Here is a 13,798-nt window from a genome sequence, read left to right as displayed (position 1 = left end):
GCAAGCGGGTTTTTAAGTGCTCTGAAGGCATTTCGTTGTAAGCGGGTTTTTAAGTGCTCTGGAGTCATTTCGTTGCAAGCGGGTTTTTAAGTGTTCTGGAGTCATTTCGTTGCAAGCAGGTTTTTAAGTGCTCTGGAGTCATTTCGTTGCAAGCGGGTTTTTAATTGCTCTGGAGTCATTTCGTTGCAAGCGGGTTTTTAAGTGTTCTGGAGTCATTTCGTTGCAAGCGGGTTTTTAAGTGCTCTGGAGTCATTTCGTTGCAAGCGGGTTTTTAAGTGCTCTGGAGACATTTCGTTGCAAGCGGGTTTTTAAGTGCTCTGGAGTCATTTCGTTGCAAGCGGGTTTTTAAGTGCTCTGGAGTCATTTCTTTGCAATCGGGTTTTTAAGTGCTCTGGAGTCATTTCGTTGCAAGCGGGTTTTTACATACTTCTCAGACATTTCACTGGAAGCGGGTTTTTTAAGTGCTCTGGAGTCATTTCGTTGCAAGCGGGTTTTTAAGTACTCTGGAGTCATTTCGTTGCAAGCGGGTTTTTAAGTGCTCTGGAGTCATTTCCTTGCAAGCGGGTTTTTAAGTGCTCTTGAGTCATTTCGTTGCAAGTGGGTGTTTAAGTGCTCTGGAGTCATTTCGTTGCAAGCGGGTTTTTAAGTGATCTGGAATCATTTCGTTGCAAGCGGGTTTTTAAGTGCTCTGGAGTCATTTCGTTGCAAGCGGGTTTTTAAGTGCTCTGGAGTCATTTCGTTGCAAGCGGGATTTTACGTGCTCTGGAGTCATTTCATTGCAAGCGGGTTTTTACATACTTCTCAGACATTTCACTGGAAGTGGGTTTTTTAAGTGCTCTGGAGTCATTTTGTTGCAAGCGGGTTTTTAAGTGCTCTGGAGTCATTTCGTTGCAAGCGGGTTTTTAAGTGCTCTGGAGTCATTTCGTTGCAAACGGGTTTTTAAGTGCTCTGGAGTCATTTCGTTGCAAGCGGGTGTTTAAGTGCTCTGGAGTCATTTCGTTGCAAGCGGGTTTTTAAGTGCTCTGGAGTCATTTCGTTGCAAGCGGGTTTTTAAGTGCTCTGGAGTCATTTCGTTGCAACCGGGTTTTTAAGTGCTCTGGAGTCATTTCGTTGCAAGCGGGTTTTTAAGTGCTCTGGAGTCATTTCGTTGCAAGCGGGTTTTTAAGTGCTCTGAAGGCATTTCGTTGTAAGCGGGTTTTTCAGTGTTCTGGAGTCATTTCGTTGCAAGCGGGTTTTTACGTGCTCTGGAGTCATTTCATTGCAAGCGGGTTTTTACATACTTCTCAGACATTTCACTGGAAGCGGGTTTTTTAAGTGCTCTGGAGTCATTTCGTTGCAAGCGGGTTTTTAAGTACTCTGAGGTCATTTCGTTGCAAGCGGGTTTTTAAGTGCTCTGGAGTCATTTCCTTGCAAGCGGGTTTTTAAGTGCTCTGGAGTCATTTCGTTGCAAGTGGGTGTTTAAGTGCTCTGGAGTCATTTCGTTGCAAGCGGGTTTTTAAGTGATCTGGAATCATTTCGTTGCAAGCGGGTTTTTAAGTGCTCTGGAGTCATTTCGTTGCAAGCGGGATTTTACGTGCTCTGGCGTCATTTCATTGCAAGCGGGTTTTTACATACTTCTCAGACATTTCACTGGAAGTGGGTTTTTTAAGTGCTCTGGAGTCATTTTGTTGCAAGCGGGTTTTTAAGTGCTCTGGAGTCATTTCTTTGCAAGCGGGTTTTTAAGTGCTCTGGAGTCATTTCGTTGCAAGCGGGTTTTTAAGTGCTCTGGAGTCATTTCGTTGCAAGCGGGTGTTTAAGTGCTCTGGAGTCATTTCGTTGCAAGCGGGTTTTTAAGTGCTCTGGAGTCATTTCGTTGCAAGCGGGTTTTTAAGTGCTCTGGAGTCATTTCGTTGCAAGCGGGTTTTTAAGTGCTCTGGAGTCATTTCGTTGCAAGCGGGTTTTTAAGTGCTCTGCAGTCATTTCGTTGCAAGCGGGTTTTTAAGTGCTCTGGACTCATTTCGTTGCAAGCGGGTTTTTAAGTGTTCTGGAGTCATTTCGTTGCAAGCGGGTTTTTAAGTGCTCTGAAGGCATTTCGTTGTAAGCGGGTTTTTAAGTGCTCTGGAGTCATTTCGTTGCAAGCGGGTTTTTAAGTGTTCTGGAGTCATTTCGTTGCAAGCAGGTTTTTAAGTGCTCTGAAGGCATTTCGTTGTAAGCGTGTTTTTAAGTGCTCTGGAGTCATTTCGTTGCAAGCGGGTTTTTAAGTGTTCTGGAGTCATTTCGTTGCAAGCGGGTTTTTAAGTGTTCTGGAGTCATTTCGTTGCAAGCAGGTTTTTAAGTGCTCTGGAGTCATTTCGTTGCAAGCGGGTATTTAATTGCTCTGGAGTCATTTCGTTGCAAGCGGGTTTTTAAGTGTTCTGGAGTCATTTCGTTGCAAGCGGGTTTTTAAGTGCTCTGGAGTCATTTCGTTGCAAGCGGGTTTTTAAGTGCTCTGGAGTCATTTCGTTGCAAGGGGGTTTTTAAGTGCTCTGGAGTCATTTCGTTGCAAGCGGGTTTTTAAGTGCTCTGGAGTCATTTCGTTGCAAGCGGGTTTTTAAGTGCTCTGGAGTCATTTCGTTGCAAGCGGGTGTTTAAGTGCTCTGGAGTCATTTCGTTGCAAGCGGGTTTTTAAGTGCTCTGGAGTCATTTCGTTGCAAGCGGGTTTTTAAGTGCTCTGGAGTCATTTCGTTGCAAGCGGGTTTTTAAGTGCTCTGGAGTCATTTCGTTGCAAGCGGGTTTTTAAGTGCTCTGCAGTCATTTCGTTGCAAGCGGGTTTTTAAGTGCTCTGGACTCATTTCGTTGCAAGCGGGTTTTTAAGTGTTCTGGAGTCATTTCGTTGCAAGCGGGTTTTTAAGTGCTCTGAAGGCATTTCGTTGTAAGCGGGTTTTTAAGTGCTCTGGAGTCATTTCGTTGCAAGCGGGTTTTTAAGTGTTCTGGAGTCATTTCGTTGCAAGCGGGTTTTTAAGTGCTCTGAAGGCATTTCGTTGTAAGCGTGTTTTTAAGTGCTCTGGAGTCATTTCGTTGCAAGCGGGTTTTTAAGTGTTCTGGAGTCATTTCGTTGCAAGCGGGTTTTTAAGTGTTCTGGAGTCATTTCGTTGCAAGCAGGTTTTTAAGTGCTCTGGAGTCATTTCGTTGCAAGCGGGTATTTAATTGCTCTGGAGTCATTTCGTTGCAAGCGGGTTTTTAAGTGTTCTGGAGTCATTTCGTTGCAAGCGGGTTTTTAAGTGCTCTGGAGTCATTTCGTTGCAAGCGGGTTTTTAAGTGCTCTGGAGTCATTTCGTTGCAAGGGGGTTTTTAAGTGCTCTGGAGTCATTTCGTTGCAAGCGGGTTTTTAAGTGCTCTGGAGTCATTTCGTTGCAAGCGGGTTTTTAAGTGCTCTGGAGTCATTTCGTTGCAAGCGGGTTTTTAAGTGCTCTTGAGTCATTTCGTTGCAAGTGGGTGTTTAAGTGCTCTGGAGTCATTTCGTTGCAAGCGGGTTTTTAAGTGATCTGGAATCATTTCGTTGCAAGCGGGTTTTTAAGTGCTCTGGAGTCATTTCGTTGCAAGCGGGTTTTTAAGTGCTCTGGAGTCATTTCGTTGCAAGCGGGATTTTACGTGCTCTGGAGTCATTTCATTGCAAGCGGGTTTTTACATACTTCTCAGACATTTCACTGGAAGTGGGTTTTTTAAGTGCTCTGGAGTCATTTTGTTGCAAGCGGGTTTTTAAGTGCTCTGGAGTCATTTCGTTGCAAGCGGGTTTTTAAGTGCTCTGGAGTCATTTCGTTGCAAACGGGTTTTTAAGTGCTCTGGAGTCATTTCGTTGCAAGCGGGTGTTTAAGTGCTCTGGAGTCATTTCGTTGCAAGCGGGTTTTTAAGTGCTCTGGAGTCATTTCGTTGCAAGCGGGTTTTTAAGTGCTCTGGAGTCATTTCGTTGCAACCGGGTTTTTAAGTGCTCTGGAGTCATTTCGTTGCAAGCGGGTTTTTAAGTGCTCTGGAGTCATTTCGTTGCAAGCGGGTTTTTAAGTGCTCTGAAGGCATTTCGTTGTAAGCGGGTTTTTCAGTGTTCTGGAGTCATTTCGTTGCAAGCGGGTTTTTACGTGCTCTGGAGTCATTTCATTGCAAGCGGGTTTTTACATACTTCTCAGACATTTCACTGGAAGCGGGTTTTTTAAGTGCTCTGGAGTCATTTCGTTGCAAGCGGGTTTTTAAGTACTCTGAGGTCATTTCGTTGCAAGCGGGTTTTTAAGTGATCTGGAATCATTTCGTTGCAAGCGGGTTTTTAAGTGCTCTGGAGTCATTTCGTTGCAAGCGGGATTTTACGTGCTCTGGCGTCATTTCATTGCAAGCGGGTTTTTACATACTTCTCAGACATTTCACTGGAAGTGGGTTTTTTAAGTGCTCTGGAGTCATTTTGTTGCAAGCGGGTTTTTAAGTGCTCTGGAGTCATTTCTTTGCAAGCGGGTTTTTAAGTGCTCTGGAGTCATTTCGTTGCAAGCGGGTTTTTAAGTGCTCTGGAGTCATTTCGTTGCAAGCGGGTGTTTAAGTGCTCTGGAGTCATTTCGTTGCAAGCGGGTTTTTAAGTGCTCTGGAGTCATTTCGTTGCAAGCGGGTTTTTAAGTGCTCTGGAGTCATTTCGTTGCAAGCGGGTTTTTAAGTGCTCTGGAGTCATTTCGTTGCAAGCGGGTTTTTAAGTGCTCTGCAGTCATTTCGTTGCAAGCGGGTTTTTAAGTGCTCTGGACTCATTTCGTTGCAAGCGGGTTTTTAAGTGTTCTGGAGTCATTTCGTTGCAAGCGGGTTTTTAAGTGCTCTGAAGGCATTTCGTTGTAAGCGGGTTTTTAAGTGCTCTGGAGTCATTTCGTTGCAAGCGGGTTTTTAAGTGTTCTGGAGTCATTTCGTTGCAAGCAGGTTTTTAAGTGCTCTGAAGGCATTTCGTTGTAAGCGTGTTTTTAAGTGCTCTGGAGTCATTTCGTTGCAAGCGGGTTTTTAAGTGTTCTGGAGTCATTTCGTTGCAAGCGGGTTTTTAAGTGTTCTGGAGTCATTTCGTTGCAAGCAGGTTTTTAAGTGCTCTGGAGTCATTTCGTTGCAAGCGGGTATTTAATTGCTCTGGAGTCATTTCGTTGCAAGCGGGTTTTTAAGTGTTCTGGAGTCATTTCGTTGCAAGCGGGTTTTTAAGTGCTCTGGAGTCATTTCGTTGCAAGCGGGTTTTTAAGTGCTCTGGAGTCATTTCGTTGCAAGGGGGTTTTTAAGTGCTCTGGAGTCATTTCGTTGCAAGCGGGTTTTTAAGTGCTCTGGAGTCATTTCGTTGCAAGCGGGTTTTTAAGTGCTCTGGAGTCATTTCGTTGCAAGCGGGTTTTTAAGTGCTCTGAAGGCATTTCGTTGTAAGCGGGTTTTTCAGTGTTCTGGAGTCATTTCGTTGCAAGCGGGTTTTTACGTGCTCTGGAGTCATTTCATTGCAAGCGGGTTTTTACATACTTCTCAGACATTTCACTGGAAGCGGGTTTTTTAAGTGCTCTGGAGTCATTTCGTTGCAAGCGGGTTTTTAAGTACTCTGGAGTCATTTCGTTGCAAGCGGGTTTTTAAGTGCTCTGGAGTCATTTCCTTGCAAGCGGGTTTTTAAGTGCTCTGGAGTCATTTCGTTGCAAGTGGGTGTTTAAGTGCTCTGGAGTCATTTCGTTGCAAGCGGGTTTTTAAGTGATCTGGAATCATTTCGTTGCAAGCGGGTTTTTAAGTGCTCTGGAGTCATTTCGTTGCAAGCGGGTTTTTAAGTGCTCTGGAGTCATTTCGTTGCAAGCGGATTTTACGTGCTCTGGAGTCATTTCATTGCAAGCGGGTTTTTACATACTTCTCAGACATTTCACTGGAAGTGGGTTTTTTAAGTGCTCTGGAGTCATTTTGTTGCAAGCGGGTTTTTAAGTGCCCTGGAGTCATTTCGTTGCAAGCGGGTTTTTAAGTGCTCTGGAGTCATTTCGTTGCAAGCGGGTTTTTAAGTTCTCTGGAGTCATTTCGTTGCAAGCGGGGGTTTAAGTGCTCTGGAGTCATTTCGTTGCAAGCGGGTTTTTAAGTGCTCTGGAGTCATTTCGTTGCAAGCGGGTTTTTAAGTGCTCTGGAGTCATTTCGTTGCAAGCGGGTTTTTAAGTGCTCTGGAGTCATTTCGTTGGAAGCGGGTTTTTAAGTGCTCTGGAGTCATTTCGTTGCAAGCGGGTTTTTAAGTGCTCTGGAGTCATTTCGTTGCAAGCGGGTTTTCAAGTGCTCTGGAGTCATTTCGTTGCAAGCGGGTTTTTAAGTGCTCTGGAATCATTTCGTTGCAAGCGGGTTTTTAAGTGCTCTGGAGTCATTTCGTTGCAAGCGGGTTTTTAAGTGCTCTGGAGTCATTTCGTTGCAAGCGGGTTTTTCAGTGCTCTGGAGTCATTTCGTTGCAAGCGGGTTTTTAAGTGCTCTGGAGTCATTTCGTTGCAAGCGGGTTTTTAAGTGCTCTGGAGTCATTTCGTTGCAAGCGGGTTTTTAAGTGCTCTGGAGTCATTTCGTTGCAAGCGGGTTTTTAAGTGCTCTGGAGTCATTTCGTTGCAAGCGGTATTTTTAAGTGCTCTGGAGTCATTTCGTTGCAAGCGGGTTTTTAAGTGCTCTGGAGTCATTTCGTTGCAAGCGGGTTTTTAAGTGCTCTGGAGTCATTTCGTTGCAAGCGGGTTTTTAAGTGCTCTGAAGGCATTTCGTTGTAAGCGGGTTTTTCAGTGCTCTGGAGTCATTTCGTTGCAAGCGGGTTTTTACGTGCTCTGGAGTCATTTCATTGCAAGCGGGTTTTTACATACTTCTCAGACATTTCACTGGAAGCGGGTTTTTTAAGTGCTCTGGAGTCATTTCGTTGTAAGCGGGTTTTTAAGTACTCTGGAGTCATTTCGTTGCAAGCGGGTTTTTAAGTGCTCTGGAGTCATTTCGTTGCAAGCGGGTTTTTAAGTTCTCTGAGGTCATTTCGTTGCAAGCGGGTGTTTAAGTGCTCTGGAGTCATTTCGTTGCAAGCGGGTTTTTAAGTGCTCTGGAGTCATTTCGTTGCAAGCGGCTTTTTAAGTGCTCTGGAGTCATTTCGTTGGAAGCGGGTTTTTAAGTGCTCTGGAGTCATTTCGTTGCAAGCGGGTTTTTAAGTGCTCTGGAGTCATTTCGTTGCAAGCGGGTTTTCAAGTGCTCTGGAGTCATTTCGTTGCAAGCGGGTTTTTAAGTGCTCTGGAATCATTTCGTTGCAAGCGGGTTTTTAAGTGCTCTGGAGTCATTTCGTTGCAAGCGGGTTTTTAAGTGCTCTGGAGTCATTTCGTTGCAAGCGGGTTTTTCAGTGCTCTGGAGTCATTTCGTTGCAAGCGGGTTTTTAAATGCTCTGGAGTCATTTCGTTGCAAGCGGGTTTTTAAGTGCTCTGGAGTCATTTCGTTGCAAGCGGGTTTTTAAGTGCTCTGGAGTCATTTCGTTGCAAGCGGGTTTTTAAGTGCTCTGGAGTCATTTCGTTGCAAGCGGTATTTTTAAGTGCTCTGGAGTCATTTCGTTGCAAGCGGGTTTTTAAGTGCTCTGGAGTCATTTCGTTGCAAGCGGGTTTTTAAGTGCTCTGGAGTCATTTCGTTGCAAGCGGGTTTTTAAGTGCTCTGAAGGCATTTCGTTGTAAGCGGGTTTTTCAGTGCTCTGGAGTCATTTCGTTGCAAGCGGGTTTTTACGTGCTCTGGAGTCATTTCATTGCAAGCGGGTTTTTACATACTTCTCAGACATTTCACTGGAAGCGGGTTTTTTAAGTGCTCTGGAGTCATTTCGTTGTAAGCGGGTTTTTAAGTCCTCTGGAGTCATTTCGTTGCAAGCGGGTTTTTAAGTGCTCTGGAGTCATTTCGTTGCAAGCGGGTTTTTAAGTTCTCTGAGGTCATTTCGTTGCAAGCGGGTGTTTAAGTGCTCTGGAGTCATTTCGTTGCAAGCGGGTTTTTAAGTGCTCTGGAGTCATTTCGTTGCAAGCGGCTTTTTAAGTGCTCTGGAGTCATTTCGTTGGAAGCGGGTTTTTAAGTGCTCTGGAGTCATTTCGTTGCAAGCGGGTTTTTAAGTGCTCTGGAGTCATTTCGTTGCAAGCGGGTTTTCAAGTGCTCTGGAGTCATTTCGTTGCAAGCGGGTTTTTAAGTGCTCTGGAATCATTTCGTTGCAAGCGAGTTTTTAAGTGCTCTGGAGTCATTTCGTTGCAAGCGGGTTTTTAAGTGCTCTGGAGTCATTTCGTTGCAAGCGGGTTTTTCAGTGCTCTGGAGTCATTTCGTTGCAAGCGGGTTTTTAAATGCTCTGGAGTCATTTCGTTGCAAGCGGGTTTTTAAGTGCTCTGGAGTCATTTCGTTGCAAGCGGGTTTTTAAGTGCTCTGGAGTCATTTCGTTGCAAGCGGGTTTTTAAGTGCTCTGGAGTCATTTCGTTGCAAGCGGGTTTTTAAGTGCTCTGAAGGCATTTCGTTGTAAGCGGGTTTTTCAGTGCTCTGGAGTCATTTCGTTGCAAGCGGGTTTTTACGTGCTCTGGAGTCATTTCATTGCAAGCGGGTTTTTACATACTTCTCAGACATTTCACTGGAAGCGGGTTTTTTAAGTGCTCTGGAGTCATTTCGTTGTAAGCGGGTTTTTAAGTACTCTGGAGTCATTTCGTTGCAAGCGGGTTTTTAAGTGCTCTGGAGTCATTTCGTTGCAAGCGGGTTTTTAAGTTCTCTGAGGTCATTTCGTTGCAAGCGGGTGTTTAAGTGCTCTGGAGTCATTTCGTTGCAAGCGGGTTTTTAAGTGCTCTGAAGTCATTTCGTTGCAAGCGGCTTTTTAAGTGCTCTGGAGTCATTTCGTTGCAAGCGGGTTTTTAAGAGCTCTGGACTCATTTCGTTGCAAGCGGGTTTTTAAGTGCTCTGGAGTCATTTCGTTGCAAGCGGGTTTTTAAGTGCTCTGGACTCATTTCGTTGCAAGCGGGTTTTTAAGTGTTCTGGAGTCATTTCGTTGCAAGCGGGTTTTTAAGTGCTCTGAAGGCATTTCGTTGTAAGCGGGTTTTTAAGTGCTCTGGAGTCATTTCGTTGCAAGCGGGTTTTTAAGTGTTCTGGAGTCATTTCGTTGCAAGCAGGTTTTTAAGTGCTCTGGAGTCATTTCGTTGCAAGCGGGTTTTTAATTGCTCTGGAGTCATTTCGTTGCAAGCGGGTTTTTAAGTGTTCTGGAGTCATTTCGTTGCAAGCGGGTTTTTAAGTGCTCTGGAGTCATTTCGTTGCAAGCGGGTTTTTAAGTGCTCTGGAGTCATTTCGTTGCAAGCGGGTTTTTAAGTGCTCTGGAGTCATTTCGTTGCAAGCGGGTTTTTAAGTGCTCTGGAGTCATTTCGTTGCAATCGGGTTTTTAAGTGCTCTGGAGTCATTTCGTTGCAAGCGGGTTTTTACGTGCTCTGGAGTCATTTCATTGCAAGCGGGTTTTTACATACTTCTCAGACATTTCACTGGAAGCGGGTTTTTTAAGTGCTCTGGAGTCATTTCGTTGCAAGCGGGTTTTTAAGTACTCTGGAGTCATTTCGTTGCAAGCGGGTTTTTAAGTGCTCTGGAGTCATTTCCTTGCAAGCGGGTTTTTAAGTGCTCTTGAGTCATTTCGTTGCAAGTGGGTGTTTAAGTGCTCTGGAGTCATTTCGTTGCAAGCGGGTTTTTAAGTGATCTGGAATCATTTCGTTGCAAGCGGGTTTTTAAGTGCTCTGGATTCATTTCGTTGCAAGCGGGTTTTTAAGTGCTCTGGAGTCATTTCGTTGCAAGCGGGATTTTACGTGCTCTGGAGTCATTTCATTGCAAGCGGGTTTTTACATACTTCTCAGACATTTCACTGGAAGTGGGTTTTTTAAGTGCTCTGGAGTCATTTTGTTGCAAGCGGGTTTTTAAGTGCTCTGGAATCATTTCGTTGCAAGCGGGTTTTTAAGTGCTCTGGAGTCATTTCGTTGCAAACGGGTTTTTAAGTGCTCTGGAGTCATTTCGTTGCAAGCGGGTGTTTAAGTGCTCTGGAGTCATTTCGTTGCAAGCGGGTTTTTAAGTGCTCTGGAGTCATTTCGTTGCAAGCGGGTTTTTAAGTGCTCTGGAGTCATTTCGTTGCAAGCGGGTTTTTAAGTGCTCTGGAGTCATTTCGTTGCAAGCGGGTTTTTAAGTGCTCTGGAGTCATTTCGTTGCAAGCGGGTTTTTAAGTGCTCTGAAGGCATTTCGTTGTAAGCGGGTTTTTCAGTGTTCTGGAGTCATTTCGTTGCAAGCGGGTTTTTACGTGCTCTGGAGTCATTTCATTGCAAGCGGGTTTTTACATACTTCTCAGACATTTCACTGGAAGCGGGTTTTTTAAGTGCTCTGGAGTCATTTCGTTGCAAGCGGGTTTTTAAGTACTCTGAGGTCATTTCGTTGCAAGCGGGTTTTTAAGTGCTCTGGAGTCATTTCCTTGCAAGCGGGTTTTTAAGTGCTCTGGAGTCATTTCGTTGCAAGTGGGTGTTTAAGTGCTCTGGAGTCATTTCGTTGCAAGCGGGTTTTTAAGTGATCTGGAATCATTTCGTTGCAAGCGGGTTTTTAAGTGCTCTGGAGTCATTTCGTTGCAAGCGGGATTTTACGTGCTCTGGCGTCATTTCATTGCAAGCGGGTTTTTACATACTTCTCAGACATTTCACTGGAAGTGGGTTTTTTAAGTGCTCTGGAGTCATTTTGTTGCAAGCGGGTTTTTAAGTGCTCTGGAGTCATTTCTTTGCAAGCGGGTTTTTAAGTGCTCTGGAGTCATTTCGTTGCAAGCGGGTTTTTAAGTGCTCTGGAGTCATTTCGTTGCAAGCGGGTGTTTAAGTGCTCTGGAGTCATTTCGTTGCAAGCGGGTTTTTAAGTGCTCTGGAGTCATTTCGTTGCAAGCGGGTTTTTAAGTGCTCTGGAGTCATTTCGTTGCAAGCGGGTTTTTAAGTGCTCTGGAGTCATTTCGTTGCAAGCGGGTTTTTAAGTGCTCTGCAGTCATTTCGTTGCAAGCGGGTTTTTAAGTGCTCTGGACTCATTTCGTTGCAAGCGGGTTTTTAAGTGTTCTGGAGTCATTTCGTTGCAAGCGGGTTTTTAAGTGCTCTGAAGGCATTTCGTTGTAAGCGGGTTTTTAAGTGCTCTGGAGTCATTTCGTTGCAAGCGGGTTTTTAAGTGTTCTGGAGTCATTTCGTTGCAAGCGGGTTTTTAAGTGCTCTGAAGGCATTTCGTTGTAAGCGTGTTTTTAAGTGCTCTGGAGTCATTTCGTTGCAAGCGGGTTTTTAAGTGTTCTGGAGTCATTTCGTTGCAAGCAGGTTTTTAAGTGCTCTGGAGTCATTTCGTTGCAAGCGGGTATTTAATTGCTCTGGAGTCATTTCGTTGCAAGCGGGTTTTTAAGTGTTCTGGAGTCATTTCGTTGCAAGCGGGTTTTTAAGTGCTCTGGAGTCATTTCGTTGCAAGCGGGTTTTTAAGTGCTCTGGAGTCATTTCGTTGCAAGGGGGTTTTTAAGTGCTCTGGAGTCATTTCGTTGCAAGCGGGTTTTTAAGTGCTCTGGAGTCATTTCGTTGCAAGCGGGTTTTTAAGTGCTCTGGAGTCATTTCGTTGCAAGCGGGTTTTTAAGTGCTCTGAAGGCATTTCGTTGTAAGCGGGTTTTTCAGTGTTCTGGAGTCATTTCGTTGCAAGCGGGTTTTTACGTGCTCTGGAGTCATTTCATTGCAAGCGGGTTTTTACATACTTCTCAGACATTTCACTGGAAGCGGGTTTTTTAAGTGCTCTGGAGTCATTTCGTTGCAAGCGGGTTTTTAAGTACTCTGGAGTCATTTCGTTGCAAGCGGGTTTTTAAGTGCTCTGGAGTCATTTCCTTGCAAGCGGGTTTTTAAGTGCTCTGGAGTCATTTCGTTGCAAGTGGGTGTTTAAGTGCTCTGGAGTCATTTCGTTGCAAGCGGGTTTTTAAGTGATCTGGAATCATTTCGTTGCAAGCGGGTTTTTAAGTGCTCTGGAGTCATTTCGTTGCAAGCGGGTTTTTAAGTGCTCTGGAGTCATTTCGTTGCAAGCGGATTTTACGTGCTCTGGAGTCATTTCATTGCAAGCGGGTTTTTACATACTTCTCAGACATTTCACTGGAAGTGGGTTTTTTAAGTGCTCTGGAGTCATTTTGTTGCAAGCGGGTTTTTAAGTGCCCTGGAGTCATTTCGTTGCAAGCGGGTTTTTAAGTGCTCTGGAGTCATTTCGTTGCAAGCGGGTTTTTAAGTTCTCTGGAGTCATTTCGTTGCAAGCGGGGGTTTAAGTGCTCTGGAGTCATTTCGTTGCAAGCGGGTTTTTAAGTGCTCTGGAGTCATTTCGTTGCAAGCGGGTTTTTAAGTGCTCTGGAGTCATTTCGTTGGAAGCGGGTTTTTAAGTGCTCTGGAGTCATTTCGTTGCAAGCGGGTTTTTAAGTGCTCTGGACTCATTTCGTTGCAAGCGGGTTTTCAAGTGCTCTGGAGTCATTTCGTTGCAAGCGGGTTTTTAAGTGCTCTGGAATCATTTCGTTGCAAGCGGGTTTTTAAGTGCTCTGGAGTCATTTCGTTGCAAGCGGGTTTTTAAGTGCTCTGGAGTCATTTCGTTGCAAGCGGGTTTTTCAGTGCTCTGGAGTCATTTCGTTGCAAGCGGGTTTTTAAGTGCTCTGGAGTCATTTCGTTGCAAGCGGGTTTTTAAGTGCTCTGGAGTCATTTCGTTGCAAGCGGGTTTTTAAGTGCTCTGGAGTCATTTCGTTGCAAGCGGGTTTTTAAGTGCTCTGGAGTCATTTCGTTGCAAGCGGTATTTTTAAGTGCTCTGGAGTCATTTCGTTGCAAGCGGGTTTTTAAGTGCTCTGGAGTCATTTCGTTGCAAGCGGGTTTTTAAGTGCTCTGGAGTCATTTCGTTGCAAGCGGGTTTTTAAGTGCTCTGAAGGCATTTCGTTGCAAGCGGGTTTTTAAGTGCTCTGAAGGCATTTCGTTGTAAGCGGGTTTTTCAGTGCTCTGGAGTCATTTCGTTGCAAGCGGGTTTTTACGTGCTCTGGAGTCATTTCATTGCAAGCGGGTTTTTACATACTTCTCAGACATTTCACTGGAAGCGGGTTTTTTAAGTGCTCTGGAGTCATTTCGTTGTAAGCGGGTTTTTAAGTACTCTGGAGTCATTTCGTTGCAAGCGGGTTTTTAAGTGCTCTGGAGTCATTTCGTTGCAAGCGGGTTTTTAAGTTCTCTGAGGTCATTTCGTTGCAAGCGGGTGTTTAAGTGCTCTGGAGTCATTTCGTTGCAAGCGGGTTTTTAAGTGCTCTGGAGTCATTTCGTTGCAAGCGGCTTTTTAAGTGCTCTGGAGTCATTTCGTTGGAAGCGGGTTTTTAAGTGCTCTGGAGTCATTTCGTTGCAAGCGGGTTTTTAAGTGCTCTGGAGTCATTTCGTTGCAAGCGGGTTTTTAAGTGCTCTGGAGTCATTTCGTTGCAAGCGGGTTTTTCAGTGCTCTGGAGTCATTTCGTTGCAAGCGGGTTTTTAAGTGCTCTGGAGTCATTTCGTTGCAAGCGGGTTTTTCAGTGCTCTGGAGTCATTTCGTTGCAAGCGGGTTTTTAAATGCTCTGGAGTCATTTCGTTGCAAGCGGGTTTTTAAGTGCTCTGGAGTCATTTCGTTGCAAGCGGGTTTTTAAGTGTTCTGGAGTCATATCGTTGCAAGCGGGTTTTTAAGTGCTCTGGAGTCATTTCGTTGCAAGCGGGTTTTTAAGTGCTCTGAAGGCATTTCGTTGTAAGCGGGTTTTTCAGTGCTCTGGAGTCATTTCGTTGCAAGCGGGTTTTTACGTGCTCTGGAGTCATTTCATTGCAAGCGGGTTTTT

Source organism: Meriones unguiculatus, chromosome 20 (genome assembly GCF_030254825.1).
Source record: "Meriones unguiculatus strain TT.TT164.6M chromosome 20, Bangor_MerUng_6.1, whole genome shotgun sequence".
NCBI classification, from domain to species: Eukaryota; Metazoa; Chordata; class Mammalia; order Rodentia; family Muridae; genus Meriones; species Meriones unguiculatus.
Note: the sequence above shows the minus strand (reverse complement) of the source record.